We start from the raw sequence: 21,435 nt of genomic DNA, 5'->3' as shown, positions 1-21,435 counted from the left end.
GCCAGGGTTTGTGGTCCTTCCTTCCCCTCCTTTTTCTCTCCCTTCTTTCCTCCCTTCATCTATCAATTCATCCATCCTATCTCATTTGTTTTTCCTTCCCTTCCCTTCCCTCCCTTTCTTTCTCCCTTCCCTCCCTCTTTTTTCTCTTTCTTTCTCCCCTCCTTCTTTCTCCCCTCCTTCTTTCTTTCTTTCTTTCTTTCTTTCTTTCTTTCTTTCTTTCTTTCTTTCTTTCTTTCTTTCTTTCTTTCTTTCTTTCTTTCTTTCTTTCTTCCTTCCTTCCCTTTCTTTCTCCCTTCCTCTCTCTTTCTTTCTTTCTCCCTACCTTCCCTTTCTTTTCTCTCCCTTCCCTCTCTCCCTTTCTTTTTTGTTCTCCCTTCCCTCCCTTTCTTTCTGTCATCCCTCCCTCTTCTTTCTTTCTTTCTTTCTTTCTTTCTTTCTTTCTTTCTTTCTTTCTTTCTTTCTTTCTTTCTTTCTTTCTTTCCTTCCTTCCTTCCTTCCTTCCTTCCTTCCTTCCTTCCTTCCTTCCTTTCTTTCTTTTCTTTCTTTCTTTCCACCTCCCGGTGGCCCATTTTGGGCCTAGCAATCCTCCCTTCACTTACTTGGGAGCCAGATTCAGGTGTGGGGGGACTCCTGGGAGGGGTGGGGCAGGGCAGGGTGGGGCAGGGTGGGGCCAGCTGGTTTCAAAACTACCAGTTCCCCAAACTAGGAGTAAAATTTACATCCGGTTCACCTGAACCGGCCCAAACCAGCTGAATTCCACCCGTGAATGTGGCCATCAACTAAATAACTATTGAAAGTGTATTGTGTTTGCTAATGAAACTTGATATGAAACTAGATGGTATATAATACACCTTAATGGTTGGCTAACTCCTTCTCAAAACATTCTTCAAGGTGAAACAATATAATAGAAAAGGAAAAAGGGGTTTTATTTCTGTCACTCTTTAGTGATAGTGCTTTTTGTGAGCCTTCTCTTCAACTAGATGTACAGTTCAACTGTATGTATATCAAATTTCTCTATGCCTGGAGGAGATTCCTCTTTATATGAATCTCTAGAGATGGTACATTTATAGGAAAGTTTTATGTGAAAAAGTTCAGTAATATGTAAAATATTATACTCCACTTCTATTGACATCCCTCTAAAATATGACATAAAATATTTGTCTATCTGATTTTTTAAATAAATAAAATAATATATAATAATGAAAGGGAATATGTGGCAGCTATAGGAGACTGTCTGGGGACTAATTATTATATTATCAAACAGCTAAATATATTCAAACAAAGAGATTTTTTGAAATTATTTTCCCTTGCTCACTATGAAGTAGTCATATTTGGGGTTTAATTCATCCCAAATAAGCATCTATGGGATAACTAGCAATTGATTAATTGAATGAAAAGGGTTGAAATTGCTAATTCCTTGTTTGGGCCACCTTGAAAAACATATAGAGAAAATAGTTTTTAAAATTCAACTTATGACAAAAAGAGAGGAAAATCAACACCATCACCACTAACAACATCATTTGGAGATATGTGTTGTGTTTGTATCAGTGATGTTCAAAGAAAAAAAGAATAAATTTGCCAGCTTCTAAACATGCAACTTGTTTTATCCAAAGCTAAGGTTGTTTCTGTGTTTGCTGAAATAAATGGAATATGTAAGGTCACCTTGTATAAACTGTTTGTTGTTTTCAGCTGTGGGACTGTTTTTTCTTTCTTGTTTTCATATCTGACAACCGGTTCTCCTTTTATTCTGTTCATCTAAAGATAGGGAAAATCTCTTTGCACGGGGAGCAGATGACAAGTGACATTATTACCAACATCACATCACTTTGGACATCACAGCTCTGAAGATAAAAGAATATTAAAAGTTGCTGCCAGAGGCTTTTTACATTTCCTGGCTTGGTAGATGGTATTCTGGATAAAGAGAATGATCTCTTTCTGAAATTTCAATAAAATAATGTTTTCTTGCACCCTACAGAAAGAATGTCTAAACAAATACTTTGTCTATTTTCACACCAGTTTATGGTTGTTAATAAATGTTTCTCTTAGAACATTATACAAAAGATATTAAGGGCATGGCCAAAAGGAAATTATTTCCTCCATTCTTCCCCAAGGGGAGGAAAAATGAGACATACAAATATTTTATTTTATCACAGTTTGATTTTGCTCCTGGTATGCTTTGAACATTGTACTGTAGTCTCTGAATATTAAAAAGGCCTATCGTTTTTAAACTAGTGTGGAGACCATCTTTGATAATATGCCACCTTAAAATAAGAAACTTCTTTGAAGGACACATACAGAAGCTAAAGCTCAAATACTTTGGCCACCAAACGAGAGGAGTGGACCAGGGCTGGGATGCTACCGGTTCTGCCCGGCTGTATAGAACCGGTATCTCTGAGGAGCAACAGACACTGAGACAGTTCTGTGTTTGCCACTGTTTGGCCCCACCCACCCCTCCAGGCTCTTACCTGTCCTTTATTTCCTGCTTTTTCAACTTCAGCTATTTTGTGCAGCACAGCTGCGGTTGAAAAAGCAGGAAAAAAGAGGCTTTTCAAACACTGTGCACCCACGTGCAGCACTTTTCAGCTGTACGGGCGGCACAGCTTAATGTTTTTTACACATGTGCACAGCACACATCAGGCGCATGTGCACACAAAGCACGCATGCACACACAAAACGTAGTCACCAAACCGGTAGTAACACCGGTTGAATCCCACCCCTGGAGAGGTGTCACTGGAAAAGATGTTGATCTTGGGAAAGATTGAAGCCAAAGGAGAAAGGGAATAGAAGAGAATGAGATGGTTAGATAGTATCATTGACATAGTGGGCATGGATTTGGGAAATAAGGGGGGCTGGTTTACTGTGGTCCATGGAATTGTGTAGAGTTGGGCATGACTTAATGACTGAACAACAACAAAAATACTGTGATATTATTCTTAATTGATGGCTAAAAATATTTTCTTTCCAATGCATGACACAGGGTGAGAGTAGAATAGGTGGTTTTGGTTTTGGGTCAATTAACCTATGTTATAATTCTTACTATCTGTTTCTTATGCCTGCTGCTAATATTATTTCTACATTTTAATGCAGTTTAGGCTAATAATAGTATGTCTACTATATCTATGCTATTTCTATGCTGTCTATGCTATTTTTCAAATCCTTATCCTATAATATATTTTGTCACAATTACATCTTCCATAAATAATTCTTCTTTCAAGTTGATACTGAACAATAACATTTATTTTTCTAACTCCTCGCTGTGTCTATATGTCTGGCTAAAATCTTCTTCAGGTAGAAAACCTTTGGAAATGGCATAGGATTAATGGACTACATAGCGGACATGTCATTTGCAGGCTAAATAAAACAAAAGCTAGAGCTAAAACTGCATATAACCTAGACAAACTGTAGAAGGTAATGAAAATATACAGACCACACCTATTTTTGCTTCTATTTAGTGGTGAGCTGGATTTTTAAACAGCAGTTCTGGTAGCCTTAAGGACAATTTAAGATCACACACTATTATTATGGAAAGCAAACTATGAGCAAATAGCAAGTTAGTTAGCTAGCTAGCGAGCTAGACAGACAGACAAACAGACAGACAGACAGACCAACCACCACTTAAGTATGAACCAGTAGGGTGTTGCAGCTGCTAGAAAAACTAATGTAGTCCTAGGTTTCATCAACACAGAATTAGTTTCAAGATGAAGTGATAGTACTGATTTGTACTGGTGAGACCACACTTGGAATACTGTGTCCAGTTCTGTTCACTATGATATAAAAAAGATGTTGAGACCCTAGAAAGTATGTAGAGAAGAGCAACAATGATGATAAGGGGTCTGGAGATTAAATCATATAATGAACAATCGAGGGAACTAGGTATGTCTAGCCCAAAAAAGAGAAGTACTATGACTGTTATAATAACAGTCTTCTTGTACTTCAAGACTGTGTCATAAAGAAGACAATGTCAACTTATTCTCCAAAGCACCTGAAGGCAGGACAAGAAGCAATGGGTGGAAGCTCATTAAAAAGTGATCCAACTTGGAACTAAGGAGAAAGTTCCTAACAGTGAGAACAAATAATCAGTGGAATCGCTTATCTCCAGAAGTTGTGGGTGCTCCATCACTGGAGACTTTCACGAAAAGATTCTTAAATTCTATCTGAATAGATTCTTTCTCTGTCTGTCTGTCTATCTGTCTATCATTGATCTATCTATGCTTTGCTACCATTAAAGATTGCAACTGCTTTATTTTAATAATCTTAATCAGACATGGTCATTTGCAAAAAGACTGCAAACTAAGAGTGCATTTTCCTAATAGTTGGTACACGAGGATGGCATTACACTGGAAATAAATTGTATCATAAAAAACTTAATATGAAAATTAGTATTTTATGAAGCCCTCTAAAGTCTGTCTGCTTCTCTGATTTTCATTATTGTACAATTGTATATCCAGGGTTCTTTGTAAATTAATTTTCAGCATTTTGGAGGGGAAGGGACAGGAGTGGGATTCTACCAGTTCGCACCTATTCTCTAAGGTTTGAAAAAAACAACCCCCCCCCCAAAAAAAAGAATAGTTTGAAAAATAAGTATAATATTAGAAAGCAACAGAAGAGGGGATTACAGAAGAGAGAATTAGAAGACAAGGAGGTAAAAAGAGAAGGGAGAAGAAGAGGGGGAAGAAGGAAAGGAAAAGAAGTTATAAAGAACAGAAACAAGATATAGAGAAACAGAGAAAAGGTATAAGAATTGAAAGTATAAACCTGTTTAGAGACAGTGGGTGAAAACTTAATTGTAAAAGGGATTCTGCAAAAGTACATAAGATAATATTGTTATATTACAAGTAGAAATAATTTTAGAAATATGATTAAAATGATGGATAAAATATTTATTGTAATTTAGTGGAATGTTTGTTAATAAATAAATGAAATAAAGTGAATGAGAGAATTAAATTAGGAAAGGATGGGAACATTTTAACTATTATTAATGAAGATGTTAAGATTTTAATGAATATTGATGATAGAATTGAATTGGAATGGAATGAGTGCTTTATTTACATATATATAGATAACCTTTTTATAAGAATATAGTGTGTATTTTAAGAATGTACCAAGCGGAATTTGATTGGAAGTTATGTATCATATTGAATGTTATAATCTTAAAGATAAACATTGAAGCTTAAATAAGAGTTGAATGGATAAAATTAAAAGATGCAAAGGGGTCATACTCCAATTAGTAACTACAGGGAAACTTTGTTTAATGAGAAAAGATAATATGAAATTGAAACAGGACAGACAAAAGTATAATATAATGATTTGAATTGAGTGGAGATGAGATAATCAAAATAAAGTTGAGAAAATTAAGAGGGAAAAACTATGTACAAAATGTAAAACAGGAATAAGATATGGAATAGAACACAAAAATGAGCATGAAATTGAGTTTGTGTCTGGGACCATGCTATTTTCAAAAAAAGATGTTTTATTTGTATTATGTTTTTTTTTCTTTGTGAAAACCCAAATGAAATTTTCAAAAAAAAAAAGTTTTTGTTTTAAATTTTAGTAACATCAGCATTCATCTTAAAGAGAGTTATAGATAAATTTTCTACTGAGGTCTAACCATTTTTTGCAGGACTAGACCTACTTGCCTAGACCAGGGAGAGTTAACCACCTTAGGCAATTGATGTTGAGGAGCAGGAACTAAAAGATTTTTGGCTGGCAGTGAGTTTGTTGACCTCGGGTGGTGAAGCACTTTATTCCATCGTCAATACAGAAAGAAGACTCAGCTGACAATCTGGTAGACTTGTCTCTGAGGGTTTGATGGATAGAGCTCTCCTTCTCTTTTGCCATGGGCAGCAAAATGTTATGCATAGCAATTGTTGCTTTTTCCTCAGTCCATAGCATATGTGGCTTCCTTGTTGAGAAATGAGGCCAAACAGGTTGCTAAGCAACCTTCTGAAATTCAGCATGGTACATATAGTGTTTATTAGTGTTGGAGCAAATGATTCCCACCCCCATAAACATATGAAGATGTATGATTAGAGAGCAGGAACTCCTGCCCCACTGAAGTTTCTAATTGCTCCAAGAAATAAGCATCCTAATTCTTCTAATAAGTATTTTTTTTAAAAAAATGTAAAATGTAAAGAAACAAAATACAATCTTTAGCTAATTTGAGCCTGGTTTATGCAACATAGTTTTGGATCTCTTAGACAGCCTATTCAACATATAGAAATGTTATTTTATAGACTTCCTTGGAAACTGTGCAGGGGCAGTCAAATCAAACTATTTTTGAGCCAAATGTCTTCTTTTAAAATTGCAGGTTACAGTGTCCTGTTTACTTTAAAATTGCATAACATATTTTGAAATACCAGGGGGAAAAAAGAGATCATTTTTAATATAAAGATTTTAAGGATCTCTTGAATAAATGGAATTACAAGAATTATTGATCTGCAGTGATTTTGTTGTTGTTGTTCAACTGGCCATAACAATTGTAATTGTTTAAACAATTCATTGAGTGCCAGACTATTCTGCAAGGGTAAAATCAGAGTATGGTTACTGTGGCACAATGAGCAGAAATTCTCTGTCTTTGTTTGTATATAGAACTATCTGCAACAGGCTTTCAAAAAGTCAAGATGATAGCCACGATCATACAACTGGAGTACTGTGTATTTGGCACACATTAAAAAAACCACTGAGTTTAATTGTACACTCAACAGTTGCCATCTTGATTTCCTACCACCAACCCCTGAAAGTGCCCCTATACACAATAGTGGATGTCTCACTTTTCCACTACAGCATGAAAAACATTTCTGGCTGTGAAAATTTTTCTTGTATAAAATCACTGAAAAATAGAACTTTGTTTATTTATTTCTTATCACTTGTGAATTGTAATTCACCCAGTATGTGCAATTATGTGCTGAAAGCAATTATTTATCCAAATTATACATAAATGCAAAGTTTTAAAGTGGATGGCAATTTACATTGTTGATAGCATCCCACAGAAGATGTAACACCTATAATGATTGTGCAAAGAAAGAAGAAGAAAAAACCAGAAATTGCTATAGGAATAATATAAAAGAACCATAAAGTATTTAGCCCAATTTTCTTCTGCAATTTATTTTTTAACAAGATAGTACAATGAAATTGTATTATAACAGACTAGTGAGGGAACTGGTGATTATTATTTTCCAAAATTATTACATTTGAGAGTTTTTCATTGCAAAGATGCGGATGAAGCTTTTGCACAAATGACATAATTTTACAGGATCTGATAGACATAATTTTGTTTATTTGCATAGTAATTTCATCACAGAGATGATATAAATCACAATGGAATTTTATTTGTGGGTCCAATGTTCAGGAAAAAAATGAGGGAGGAGTATTTAGGGTAAACAAAATCCTCAAAGCCAACAATCTCAATTCCCAAGACCTAAATTCTTATATTGTTACAGATTCTTGCATAAATAAGGAATATGTATTGGTTTCTATTTATTTGTACTATTTATTTGTAAACTTTTGAACTATTTATTTGTAAAACTATTGCATATTACAAGACAGACTTCTCTATAAAAATAATTGCACTCTTTAAAAAGGGTGGGTGGGTGGGAAAATGCCAAATTAAATAATTATCTTATGCTTAGCTTGCTGACTAATTAATATCCTAACTGTTTCATAAAAATGCACCACTTCTCTTGAGGAATGGATAGAGGTTTTAAATGAAAATGTGAATATTTTTTTCTTGTACTTGTTTTGTTTGTCCTTTATCTCAAGTCAGGAGGCCCTGAGGATTTACATTCTTAATTTTAATCTACCCAAGCAGTGCAGAAATGCCAGAAGGATGTCTCCTTCTCACATCAATTGAATAATCTCAAGGATGTAGCATACAGTATGACTCTTATTCACCTTATGTTGCTCTGATTTTAAGTCAGCCACCAGTGTCTCAAGAAAGAAGTATATAGTAACACACAAAGGCAGATGTAGACGGTTATAGCTTGCAGTATCATATTTGGGATTACTCCATCATCATAAAACTAGCTTCTATGCATATTGTATTAAGATAGGCTATCTATGTATCTATTGTATAGTCTTCAACTTATGTCCACAGTTGGAACCAGAATTTCCACTGCTAAGCAAGACAGTTGTTAACTGAGTTGCACTTTTTTGCTATGATTGCTAAGCGAATCATGTAGTTATTAAATGGATTGTGTGCTCATTAAGCGAATCTGGCTTCCCACATTGATTCTGCTTGTTGGAAGTTGGCTGGAAAGGTTGCAAATGGCAATCATATGACCCCCAAGATGCTGCAACAGTCATAAATACATGCCAGTTTCCAAGCATCTAAAGTTTGATCATGTGACCATGGGATGCATCAATAATTGAAGACGCAAGGACCAGTTGTAAGTCCCTTTTTTCAGTGCTGTTGTAACTTTTAAGAATTCTAAATAGATTTATGATGTTAATTGTACCACATCAGCATATTTTTTATGTTTTTACCTATGTAGAATCTAGATTAATTGTAACTCAGGAAGAGGTAAGTGACTGCATAAAAATCATTGGTAAATATCTGTTTAAAATAAACGAATGAATGCTTCTGGAATGTTTTATTAAAAGCCCCAAGGTCTTAGGGGTTCTTAAGCTTTGTAAGGACCAAATTAGATGTATATCTACAACACATAGATAACAGGAAACCCCCAACATGAACAATTTTAATATATAATAATTAGTTGCCTCTGCTCTGCTAACTTCAGGACTAGTGGGGAAATAAACAAGACAAACTTAATGACCTGCTATCATCCCAGAAGTGTGTATAATAAATGTAGGAGGTTAAAGTAGAGAGTTGTTTACTTTTGTAAACAATCAAAAAAAGAAATAAAGTTTTATTGCTATTGCTTCTTGAAAATAATGCTCATTTGTCTAAGACTCTAGTGAAAGAAACATAATTTTTTGAAAGTGTGTCTTTTTCTACATGACTTCAGCAACAGCAGCAGAACTAATATGGAGGAAGTTTAGGGGTAATGACACATTTTAAGCTTGAACAAATTGAGATACTTTAATGTGGAAAAACAAGCAGATAATAGGAGTTATGACAAAGGAGTTAAGCAATGAGTGGAAGAAAGATGGCATAAAATGTGCTCATCTGTTCAGTGCAGATTAAGCAAAAACATTCATCTTTCCCCAGAACAAACTCAGAATTGATTCATCTCTGGAATACATTGGAAAGTTTCACCACTTAGGATATATTATGTATGCATTTTAATGTCAAACCAAGTAAATGAGCTTCTTCCATTGAAATGAAGAAGACTTTTGTGAGAAAGCTCTGTCTATTATTTAAGATATTTAAATTTAATAGCTGGAGCAATGAGGTTGTGCAGTGAGCCAGGATACACAGTTGTGGTTGATCGGTTGGAGAGTGTTGGCTCCTGTATGAGGCAATCTGCACTGTGATTGGTTGCTGTTAGTGTGGAAGGGGAGATTCCTTTTTTCCCACCATTTTTTTTTCCTGTGTCCTCTGTGTGCCATGTGATTTTACCTCATGATACTCCTGTTTGCCTAGCTTGTTTGCATCTAAATACAGATGTAACATATATTTATTTATATAAAACTACAAGCTCATGTCAACATCTCTGACTTCAATTGCACATCTACTGCACCATTCCCTGACACTATTTCTGGTTTTGACCAATGATAGCAAAAAAAAAAACAACAACCCTTGCCCAGTAAAAGCTTAGCTTCAGTATGGGATCAACACTTTGGAATTACCTCATATTTTTTATTTTATTTTTTATTTTATTTTTTATTTTTTTATTTGTCAATTGTTTACAAGATAATAAGTATAAGTGTATATAGTTATGAATACATAATATGGTATCTACATAATCTGGTATCTACTAATTCCATCCATATTCAGTGGGGGATCAGATTTCAGAAAGGAGTTTTTTTGTTTGCATTCAGTTTAATGAGGGAAAATTAGGTGTAGTATTAAAATTAATGGGAGTTTGAATAGAGTAAACATGCATTTTAAAACTAGGACATGTATAAGGAAAACACAATAGAAACTAGGCACTGGGAATGTACAATCATGAAAACCTATTGAGTCTATTTTAACGTTCATCTTCCCTCCTAAATAATAGCATTTATGGGGAACAGAGATTTCTACCCCAAAATAAGCCAATTTAAAATAGATAAATCACTATGCTACTTTAGAGAAAGCTGAAAACAAAACATGGACATTTAAAATGATATTTTATACAGTACTTCTAGAAACTGTCTCTGGGGTCTTATTAAAACCAATATGAAATCTAGTGCCTGTCAACTAAGAAGTAAATATCACTGAGTTTTGGCAAACTTACTTTTGGGATATAATATAGCCAGTTGCAACTGCTTATTATTTATTTATTTATTTATTTATTTATTGTTTGTTTGTTTATTTATTTATTTATTTATTTAAAATCATATTTAAGATCATATTTAAAATCTTTTTTGTTATCATTTATCTTTCAAATTATAGTACATTTTTTTACAGAAGAGTTGTAGCTTTTATAAAAAAAAGAATGCTGAGAATTATAAAACTTGATTGATTTCAAAATCAAAACCAAAACCAAATCCCCAACCACAAATACGGTTCAGAATTATCTTCAGCTGCATCAGCCAAATACCATACAAATTTGTCAACAGTTTATTTCAGGCTTGTCTGACTATATGCCATTTGCACACTTATTAAGCCAGAGAACTAGCTGTCTTTTGTGGCTATATTTTGGTACATGCATGCTTGAATAGTATAAAAAGTAACATGGTGTTACAAGTTCAGTAGTTAGGCATTATGATAAGCATGAGAAAAAAGTAAATTTATTGTATATCAAGCTTTAATAAATGTGTATATTTTACAGTGCTATGCTATACATATTTACGATATCAGTTTATTTTTTCTAGCTCATAATAAGCAGAAAGTATTTTAAGTAGGATGATATATAATTTGAAAGTTCTGTTTTAACTGCTGCTATATGTAAGGCTGCATTATATAGGAAGAAATAATTTTCTTACAAATAAAACAAGACACAAGTTAATTAAATACAACTCTATATATGATTTATAAATCCAAGCTTAGTGTAAACCTATGTATAAAATTTCAGCAAGTGGTATATTAAATCATTGTCTACACTATTCATACCTTAACATCAACAAAATATAATTAGATCTATGCCTTGGAAAGCACCTTTAAAAATGATCTGTATCTTTGTTTCTGCATGTTGAGTTGGTATGTTTACTATATTTCGTTGAAACTGTGGCTCATGCATATATTTTGCTAATGATCTGAAATTTGTGATTGTCTATTATACTTATTAATTATTATACAATAATGCATAATGATTGATCTATAAAACAGTTGTGGCTTATGAATGAGAGTTTCTCCATCCAAGGACTGACATCACAAACTTTTTTTTGCCGCTCCTTTGTGAATGTATAAATTAGTGAGCAAATGGAAACTTGGCAAATTATTTTAATATATTTAATTTCTGTTGAAATAGAGCAGATTTAGCAGTAGAAAATGCACAGTTCTCATCAGGTGTGGGATTCAAATTTCTTAACAACGGTTCTGTGAGCGTGGCCTAATTTGTAGATGTAACTGGCTGGGCATCGCTGGGTGGGTGGGTGTGGCTTGGTGGTCATGTGACTGGCTGAGCATGGCTTGGTGGTCATGTGACTGGGTGGGTCAAAAGAGAGAAATTCACTTTAACAATGGTCTTGGTGCAGGGTTGGACTAGATGACCTCTGAGGTCTCTTCCAGCCCTGGATTGTTGTGCTGTTTCAAAGCATCCTCTGAAGCTGCGTCTAGTGCCAGAGTTTGTGATCCTTCCTTCCTCTCCTTTTGCTTTCCCTCCCTCCCTCCCTCTATCCATCCATCCATCCATCCATATCCCATTCACATTCTTTTTCCTTCCCTCTTCTCCATTCCCTCCCTTTCTTTCTTTCTCCTATCCCTCCCTCTTTCTTTTTCTTCTTCCTTTTAAGAGATAGAAAGGAAGGAAGGAAGGAAGGAAGGAAGGAAGGAAGGAAGGAAGGAAGGAAGGAAGGAAAGAAAGAAAGAAAGAAAGAAAGAAAGAAAGAAAGAAAGAAAGAAAGAAAAGAAAAGAAAAGAAAAGAAAAGAAAAGAAAAGAAAAGAAAGCTACTATGCATCTCTATGCTATTCATGGTATATTTTCAGCTGGAATCTCTTTCTACTTAAACCAGGGGTCCCCAAACTTGGCAACTTTAAGACTGTCTTAAAGTTGCCAAGTTTGAAGACCTCCGGCTTAAACCTTAGTACAAGACTCAGATATTTAAAGCCATTAAACTTTTTGCATACTTGTACTTAAGCAGAAAGAATTTTATTTTAATACATATGGCTTCAATTCCAAAGCTACTTTTTATGAAGACCAAGTCAAGAAAAGGAGATTGGAAACAAAGCAAAGGTTAACCTTCTCATTCTTTCCTAACCCTTTCTAAATGGCAAGTAGAAGTGAGCCTTTCTACTTGCCATTTTATTACCAAGAATTTACCACCATCTTCAAATTAAAGAGTTGCCTTCCAATAACAAATAACACAAGTTTGCAAGCTGCCTGAATAGTACACAGCACATAATTTTGTATGTTAAATATCAAACCACAAAGTGGAAGAGGGAAAATATTTGTGAGAAATATTAACTGCGTTTTTTGCTTATCAAACTTAAAAGGCCATTAGACACCCCATAAAGGTTGTGACAGCAATAAATAGAAGTAATGAAGCAGCAGCTAGGCAAACTGCTGAAGTCTGATACATACATACATACATACATACATACATACATACATACACACACACACACACACACACACACACACACACTCACACAAAGTTCTAGGCTGCATAAACAGAGGTATAGAATCAAGATCACGTGAAGTGTTAATACCACTTTTATAATGCTTTGCAAAAGCCACACTTGGAATACTGCATTCAGTTTTGGTTGCCATGATGTAAAAAAAGATGTTGAGACTCTAGAAAAGAGTGCAAAGAAGAACAACAAAGAGGATTAGGGGACTGGAGGCTAAAACATGAAGAACAGTTGCAGGAACTGTCTAGTTTAATAAAAAGAAGAATAGGGGTGACATGATAGCAGTGTTCCAATATCTCAGGGGCTGCGACAAAGAAGAGGCAGTAAAGCTATTCTCCAAAGCACCTGAAAGCAAGATAAGAAACAATTGGTGGCAACTAATCAAGGAGAGAAGCAACTTGGAACTAAGGAGAAATTTCCTGACAGTTAGAACAATTTGTCAGTGGAACAACTTGCCTCCAGAAGTTGTGAATGCTCCAACACTGGAAGTTTTTTTAAAAAAAGATGTTGGGATAACCATTTGTCTGAAGTGGTGTAGGGTTTTCTGCCTAAGCAGGGGGTTGGACTAGAAGACCTCCAAGGTCCCTTCCAACTCTATTATTCTATTCTATCTCCATCATCATCTGTCTGCAACTGTCCTTTCAGATCTTCCAATGGTGCATCAATTGCTGGTGTAACTCAATTAATCCACTTTGTTGTTGGTCGCCCTCTTCTTCTCTTTCCTTCGTGTGTGTGTGTGTGTGTGTGTGTGTGTGTGTGTGTACCGTGTTCCTCACAAAATAAGGCCGGGCCTTATATTTTTTTGACCGTTGAAAAAACGGCTAGGCCGTCTTTTCGGGGGTGATTTAATTTCCTCCCCACCTAGAATGGCCCATATGCATGTACCTCTCCATGATGCCGTTTCTATCGGCCGACAAAAGCTCCCCGAAGGCAGAGTCCCCAGCTGCTTCGGGGCGAGGCAGGGCTGCCCATGTCCCCTTGCCATTAGGCAGTGTCTTTTGGGCAATGGAAGCTCCCCAAGGGCAATCACCAGCCACTTCGATCAGCCAGTAGAAGCGGCTTCAGGGCAAGCACACACGCACACTCCCCTCACCGCAAGGCCACTTCTATCAGCAGACGAAAGCTCCCTTGAAGGCAGAGTCCACAGCCGCTTCAGGGCGAGGCATGGCTACCCGTGTCCCCTCGCCTTTAGGGCAGTCTCTTTCGGGTGGTGGAAGCTCCCCAAATGCAGTCACCAGCTGCTTCAATCAGCTGGCAGAAGTGGTCTCGGGGCAAGGAGAGGGTGTGTGTGCATTTGCCCTGAGGCTGTTCTACCGGCCAATTGAAGTGGCTGGTGACTGCATTTGGGGAACTTCCATTGCCCGAAAGAGACTGCCTAAAGGCGAGGGGACACGGGTAGCCACACCATGCCCTGAAGTGGCTGGGGACTCTGCCTTTGGGGAGCTTCTATCGGTTATCAGGGTATTCTAGCCTAGGCTACCTGCAGGGCAAGGCAAGTTTTCTCTCCCTCCCCCTGCCCCTCCCCCCTATTTCTCTTTACCTCGTGTAGTTTTAACGAACGATGTGAGAAATGGCAGGGAAACGCATGGTTTAAATAGGCCTAAATTTTGGGGGTGGGGCTTAATTTCACCTCATGCCTAGAAATCATGCTGGGCCTCCCTACTGGTGGAGGCCGTATTGTTGGAGAAACGTGGTATGTATATATATATATATATATATGTGTGTGTGTGTGTGTGTGTGTGTGTGTGTGTTATGCTTGTTGACCAATAGATAGTGAAAAAAATTAGGGCCTAATAGAAGCTAGGATATGAAAATGAAGGAGAGTTCCTGCCAATGCACAACACCCCACTCTACAATGTAAAATCTATTATGTGTGTTTGCTTTTTGCTTCCCTTAAAAGAGGTAGGGAAATTATTATTCTTTCCAACCATAGTTCACTTCTTGTATGAAGTAGTTAACTACTGTTTACTCAGTTCAATAAATGGGGGCTGTTGCTTCCTACTCTCCTTATGTTTCAAATCTCTGTGCTTTTATGTTGCCCATTGCTCATTTAAGCTTGGATGACACATTCACATTATGTGGATAGGCAAATTATGAAATATTAAGCAGGACAGAGAGAGACTCGTAAGAAACATAAACTTGAGTCTAAAAGCTGCCTTTCCTGCATTTCTTATAAAATAGAATGTCCAACATGTCACAAACATTATTCCTATCAACCACCTTAAATGATGGCAGGTAGAGGGATTTATTTCTTGAAATTCTTTGTTTATAACAAATATTACAGAAGATTTTTGAAAGTACAGTATTTTGATTTCCTGGTCTGTAGTACATTTACCTTTCTAAAAATATCATTAGAAATATTTTATGGGTTGAGTACAGAGGGGGTATTCAGCAGGTTCTGACCAGTTCTGGAGAACCATTAGCAGAAATTTTGAGTAGTTCAGAGAACCGGCAAATACCACCTCTGACTGGCCCCGCCCCCATCTATTATCTGCCTCCCGAATCCCAGCTGATTGGCTGGGTCTCCTTTGGTTGCCCTGCACAGGAGAACGGAGCTGGAAAGCAGGTTAGTGGGGTGGGTAGGGAATTGGGATTTTGCAGTAACCTTCCCTGCCAGTAGTAAACAAATTTGAATCCCAGTACTGGTTAAGTAACCTAAACGTAAGTACTGTGGTTAGAAAGAAAGTTGAATAGACACAGAATACATTAGTTATAATTATTAATATTCTTCTTATCTTGAAGTAAACAAATAATGTGACAGTGGGAAGTCATTTTTAGGCCCCGGTTGTTCCTCCAGCATACAAAATTCAAACTTTTTTGTTTGAGCTGTGCGTGGGGGGAGCTCTTGGCCATTTTATTTGTTTCAAACTGAGCAATTAGAAACAAACAATATGCACTGCAGTACACTGCACTGCACTACATCCTGCAGGCCACAGAGTTGTTTATGTCATCCTCCTCCTCTTTTCACAGAAAATATGTTGCAAAAATGCTTTGGTACTCAGCATCTCTGGTGTCCCAGTTGGTGAGTATGACTGGAAGCCAAGACTTCACCCTGCAGCATGCCTCATGATGACAAACCATACATACAGACACAGGCAGACAGACAGACAGACAGACAGACAGACAGACAGACAGACACTTTTTAATTAGGAGTTGGGAAAGACCAAGAGATAGGAAACAACACACACATAAATATGCAAGCTGTTCGGGAGACCATCTCTAGATCTTGGTTATATGCTACAATTTATTTGCTTCTTCCATGACACATATATAAATACATGCTGTATGGTGCTATAATGATACAAGACTATTCATGTGTACTGGAAAATAAACCCAATAGGATTTTAACATTTCAGCAGAAAGACAATCTCAAACTGCCATATAGATCCTCAATAGCATGATAGCAGTATTCCAGTATTTGAAGAGTTGTCACAAAGAAGAGAGGGTCACCTTATTTTCCAAAGCACCAGAGGGCAGCACAAGAAACAATGGATAGAAACTAATCAAGGAGAGAAGCAACCTGGAATTAAGAAGAAACTTATTAACGGTGAGAACCAGTGGAATGGCTTGCCTTCAGAAGTTGTGGGTGTTTCATCACTGGAGGTAAAGAAAGTTCTGATCCTGTTGTGATCATCCTGGTCCACAGGTGTTTGAGATAAGGAAATAGGATGGCATCTGAACTGAATGTGTGCGGAAAAAAACCAAGATGGATCTAAATTTTTTTATATGTTGAAAATATGAGGTACATTAAGTGGGATGGTGCTTTTATCATATAACTGTGTAGACATGATCAGCATCTTGACTCTTCCCCTCCACCCTGCAAATCACAAGCTGCTTTAGTCATACTGCTGGTCTTGAAATGTTGAAAACAGGCAAGGAACAGTATGAATCTATCAGATTTTATTATGATTGTTGTTGTTTTTAAAACAATGGGTTCAAATTGTCTCCTGCTTATTTATCCATTTGATTGTTTAACTTTAAATGCTATAGCTTCTAGAACTGGAACGATCTTGTCCCCACTTGACCTGAAAAAATTGGGGAGGATTATCAGTGCTTCTTACTATACCCAGGACACATTGCAATTGTGTTGATTTGTCTGGCCGTTTACAAAAAAATAAAATAAAACAATTGTACTTTTTGTTCTTGTGGGAACAGTCATTTGTTCTACTAGCTATGTCAGAGCAAGGACATCATTTTGGCATTGTTGCAACATGGTTTTCTAATATTGCAAACCATAGTTGTGACACAGCTTTTTTACCATTAGAGTAGGTGGGAGAAAGCCGTGGGTGTATAAGGATATGTGTGCTAATCAGTGGTGGGATTCAAATTTTTTTACTACTGATTCTGTGGGCGTGGCATAGTGGGCATGGCAGGGGAAGGATACTGTAAAATCTCCAGTCAAAGGTGGTATTTGCCGGTTCTCCAAACTACTCAAAATTTCTGCTACCAGTTCTCCATAACTGGTCAGAACCTGCTGAATTCCACCTCTGGTGCTAATGGTTCATGTGAATCAAAAAGTGTTTGATGCAGGCTGCTTATATAAGGAAGGAAAATTAAGCCAGGAAGCTTTTTAAAGATTATGAAAGAGAATAGAAACTGATTAGAACATTTAAAATCCTCTTTGCTGATATGATTGCCTGAACATATACTAGACTGTTCGAGGTATTGCATTGTGATGTTTACATTTAATCTAAAAATATGCACATCCATACATGCATATCCACAGTTGATCTATTAATAGGATTGAAATGTTGAGATCAGGCAGGGAATAACATGAACCAATCATAGTTTTATATTGTTCTTTTTTAAATAGTTGACTCAAATAATGTCCTGTCTGTCTGTCTGTTTGACACAGCAATTAAAACCTCTCTTAGAACATTTAGATAACCAGAGACAAAAAGAAGATCTTCCATTCTGGAGCTGTGAGAAAACAGGAGTGGAATGGAATGGAATGGAATGGAAAGGAAAGGAAAGGAAAGGAAAGGAAAGGAAAGGAAAGGAAAGGAAAGGAAAGGAAAGGAAAGGAAAGGAAAGGAAAACTGAAATATCATATTGAAAAAGAAGGAGAAATAATAGTGGTGCTGATGATGGTGATGGTGTCCCTTGTTATTTTTTCTTCAGAGAAATTAAACTGTGGAGATGGAATTCATTTAGAGGAAGGAGAAATAGTGCAAATAATAAAGTATTGTTCTAAAACCATTGGTGTATTTGGGCAGAAACCCCAAAAGTTGATCCTACCAACATTGCAATATATATTTAGAAGGTGTATTTAAAGGATCAATCTATGTAGCATTTTTTAAAAAGTTCTTTTTTTTAATTCTAGCTGATTTATAAAGATCCCGAAGGATCAGTGGAAACAGACATGAAGGATTCTGAACAAAGTGCATAAGAAAAAGGGCAATCACCATAATGAAAGGAGTTGTAAAGTACATATAAATATGCCCACGGCAAGTGATGAGATATCATTATCAAGCTACATCTATTTTCTGCAGGGCTGCTGATGGATTTCAGAGGACATGTAGCATAGCTGCTAAGTATGTGAACTAAAAAGTACCCTTTGACTTATTTTCTAGCACTGCTGTCCAAAAGCTTTCAAAAAGATGCTTTGCAAATGTGCTTTTTCAAACAATCTTGTGCATCTGCCTACTTAGGAAACATACCACCTGGGAAGTAGTTGCAAATGCACACATGCACATACAGAATTTGAAGTAGGTGCTTGAGCTGTACAGATAGAAAGTGGTAAAAAGAGCAGAATGATTAAACTTAGTAGTGACACATTTGCTTTGTGTGTAGAAGGTACTGACCTTTATTCTGTCTAACTTTTTTTTTTTTTTTTAAAAAAAGGTCAAAGTGTGTGATAGTGTGTCTTTGGTATTTGTCACCAGATAGACTATCTAAGATGTATACAGGTATTTCTAACTGTTGCTGGAAGTATGAAAATCATGAAATACATTTTTACCATGGAGTTCTTGGTGCTCTTTGAGCTTGGTTGTCCTTGGTAGTTCCTTGATTGGGTTGTTGTTTACTGCTTGACTGAACTACCAGCTCAGACAATCAATCAAGAAGTAAGCAATAACCTAATCAAGAAACTATCAGGGAGAAAACAACACCCCAGCAGCACTGACAGGGAAACCTACTGCATAGAAGCAGAGAACAAACCCTACTTTGTTCTTCCACTGAAGTTGTTACTAGTCAGGTAATGAAATGTTTGCAATCAAACAAGCAGTTGTAGCTGCTTTATGGCCTCCCAAAAATACACAAAGAAGGCATACCTCTCAGACCCATAGTCAGTTCCAGAGGAGCACTACTACAAAACCTAGCTAAACACTTAGCAAAGCAGCTACAGCCCCATGCTGAAGCAGCAGCTTCTCATGTACAAAATTCATACAACCTCTTGGAAATGATCAAAGATCTACACATGGAACAAGAAGATCTGCCTGTAAGTTTCAACATGGTTTCACTATTTACTCAAGTCCCAATAAAAGAAACTCTTGAAATCATCAAAAATAAATACCAAAACACCGCATGGAACTAGCAGAACACTGCTTAACCAACACATATTTCATATACAAAGGACAAAGTTACAAGCGAATTGAAGGAGCCCCTATGGGATCACCACGGTCACCTGTCATTGCAAACCTGTTCATGGAAGAATTCGAATCCAGAGGCCTAGCTAATGCCACCCACAAACCCAAACTATGGTTAAGATACATCAATGACACATTTGTGATTTGGCCCCACGGAAAAGAAAACCTAAATAATTTCCTAACACACCTAAACAGCACACACCCCAAAATCAAATTCACCATGGAAACGGAAACAAAGAAACAACTACCATTCCTAGATGTACTAATCTACAAAAAAACAGATGGCACACTAGGACACACCATATACCAGAAGAAAACATACACCAACCGCTACCTCAATGCCCAATCCCACCACCACCCAGCACAGATAAACTCCGTAGCCAAAACACTAATTGCCAGAACCAAATGCCTGGCAGACAAGACACACATAAAGACTGAACTATGCACCCTGACTAAAGTACTGACAGCTAACAGTTTCCACAAAAGCAAAATCACCAGCTTGATCCACAAAAACACACTGAGACATAATGGAGACCTAGAAGATGAACAGACCAATAGAACAGCTGTCCTGCCCTACATAAGAGGTACTACGGACAAAATCAGTAAGATACTACACAGGCATCACATCAAGACTGTCTTCAAAACAGACAGAAAAATAGCAGCCATCCTTAGAAACCCCAAAGATAAAATTGACCTGGAAAACCAAGGCATATATGAAGTCCCCTGTGCATCATGCCCTGCCACATACATTGGACAGACCAATAGAAAAATAAGTACCCGCCTGAATGAACACAAAAATGCAGTAAAAAAGCTGGAACACACTCCCTCACTAGTCCAACACATGAAAGCCACAGGTCATAGCATCAACTTCAATGGCACCAAAACCCTAGCCACTATAGAAAACCCCAGTACAGAATTATCAGAGAAGCCATAGAGATTGAAAAAAGACCAGAAAGCATGAATAGAAGAGATGATTCCACCAGACTGTCAATTATTTGGAAGCCTGCACTCACAAACAAAAACATCTCCACACCTCTAGCCAGGCAAACACCTGGGCACAAACAGACACACACACCCCGATACCTCCAGCTCAAACACACCCCAACCAGGCACCCAGATGAAACCTAGCTTCCTAATAAATGATAGCCGTCCATTTACTCGGAGCCAAGCCGCACTAAAAGCCTCCAATACAGGAAGACAATGTTGCCAGCCAATCAAGACAAAGAAAGCCACAAAACAGACAGAAGATATTAGAAACACCAATCAAGCAGAACACAGCAAACTCCAAGACCAATAAACCCAGACCAAGACTCCCAACCAATCAGGATGAAGAACAAAACATTCAGGCACAGCAGTAGGCTAGCCCCAAATTTAAAACAGAAACGGCTGTGAAAGTCTGACTCACAGACAAACACTATACAGAAGCCTGGCGATGGCAGATGAGATTCTGCCGAAACGTTGCTACAACTTTAAAAGCACAACTGTAATGATGTGGGAAAATACCCGAACAAAGCTTTATACCATGTGTGTGTGTGTGTGTGTGTGTGTGTGTGTGTGTGTAGACATAGATAGATAGGTAGGTAGGTAGGTAGGTAGGTAGGTAGGTAGGTAGGTAGGTAAATAATCAATGAAGTAAAAGTGTTATCTCCTTGGTCCTGCATAACAATTTACAGTTTGAGTAGCAAATCTGAAGTGTTTGCTAGAAGCCAGAATCATGTTGGTTGCCTCTCCCTTATCCTTACCAAATGTCAGTGTAAATAATACAGCACTTGTTGAACAAAAGGATTTTCTAAGAAACAGAAGTCATTAATTAAAACAAAAGGAAAGAAAGGTGGTTGGATATAGGCAGCAGGACATAGTTCCACTTCTCCTGCTGTCCTCTTCTGGATTTCTTCAGCATCCTTGTCTAATCCATGATGACTCAAGCACAGTGCTAATTATATGAGTTTCTAGCATGCCACTAACTTCCTCCCACATGTGGTGGCCTTTGATTAAATTTGCCCATCAGTTTA

The sequence above is a fragment of the Pseudonaja textilis genome, chromosome 8 (genome assembly GCF_049901715.1).
Source record: "Pseudonaja textilis isolate UNSWEBS1 chromosome 8, rPseTex1.2, whole genome shotgun sequence".
Taxonomy (NCBI): domain Eukaryota; kingdom Metazoa; phylum Chordata; class Lepidosauria; order Squamata; family Elapidae; genus Pseudonaja; species Pseudonaja textilis.
This window is presented reverse-complemented; position numbering follows the sequence as displayed.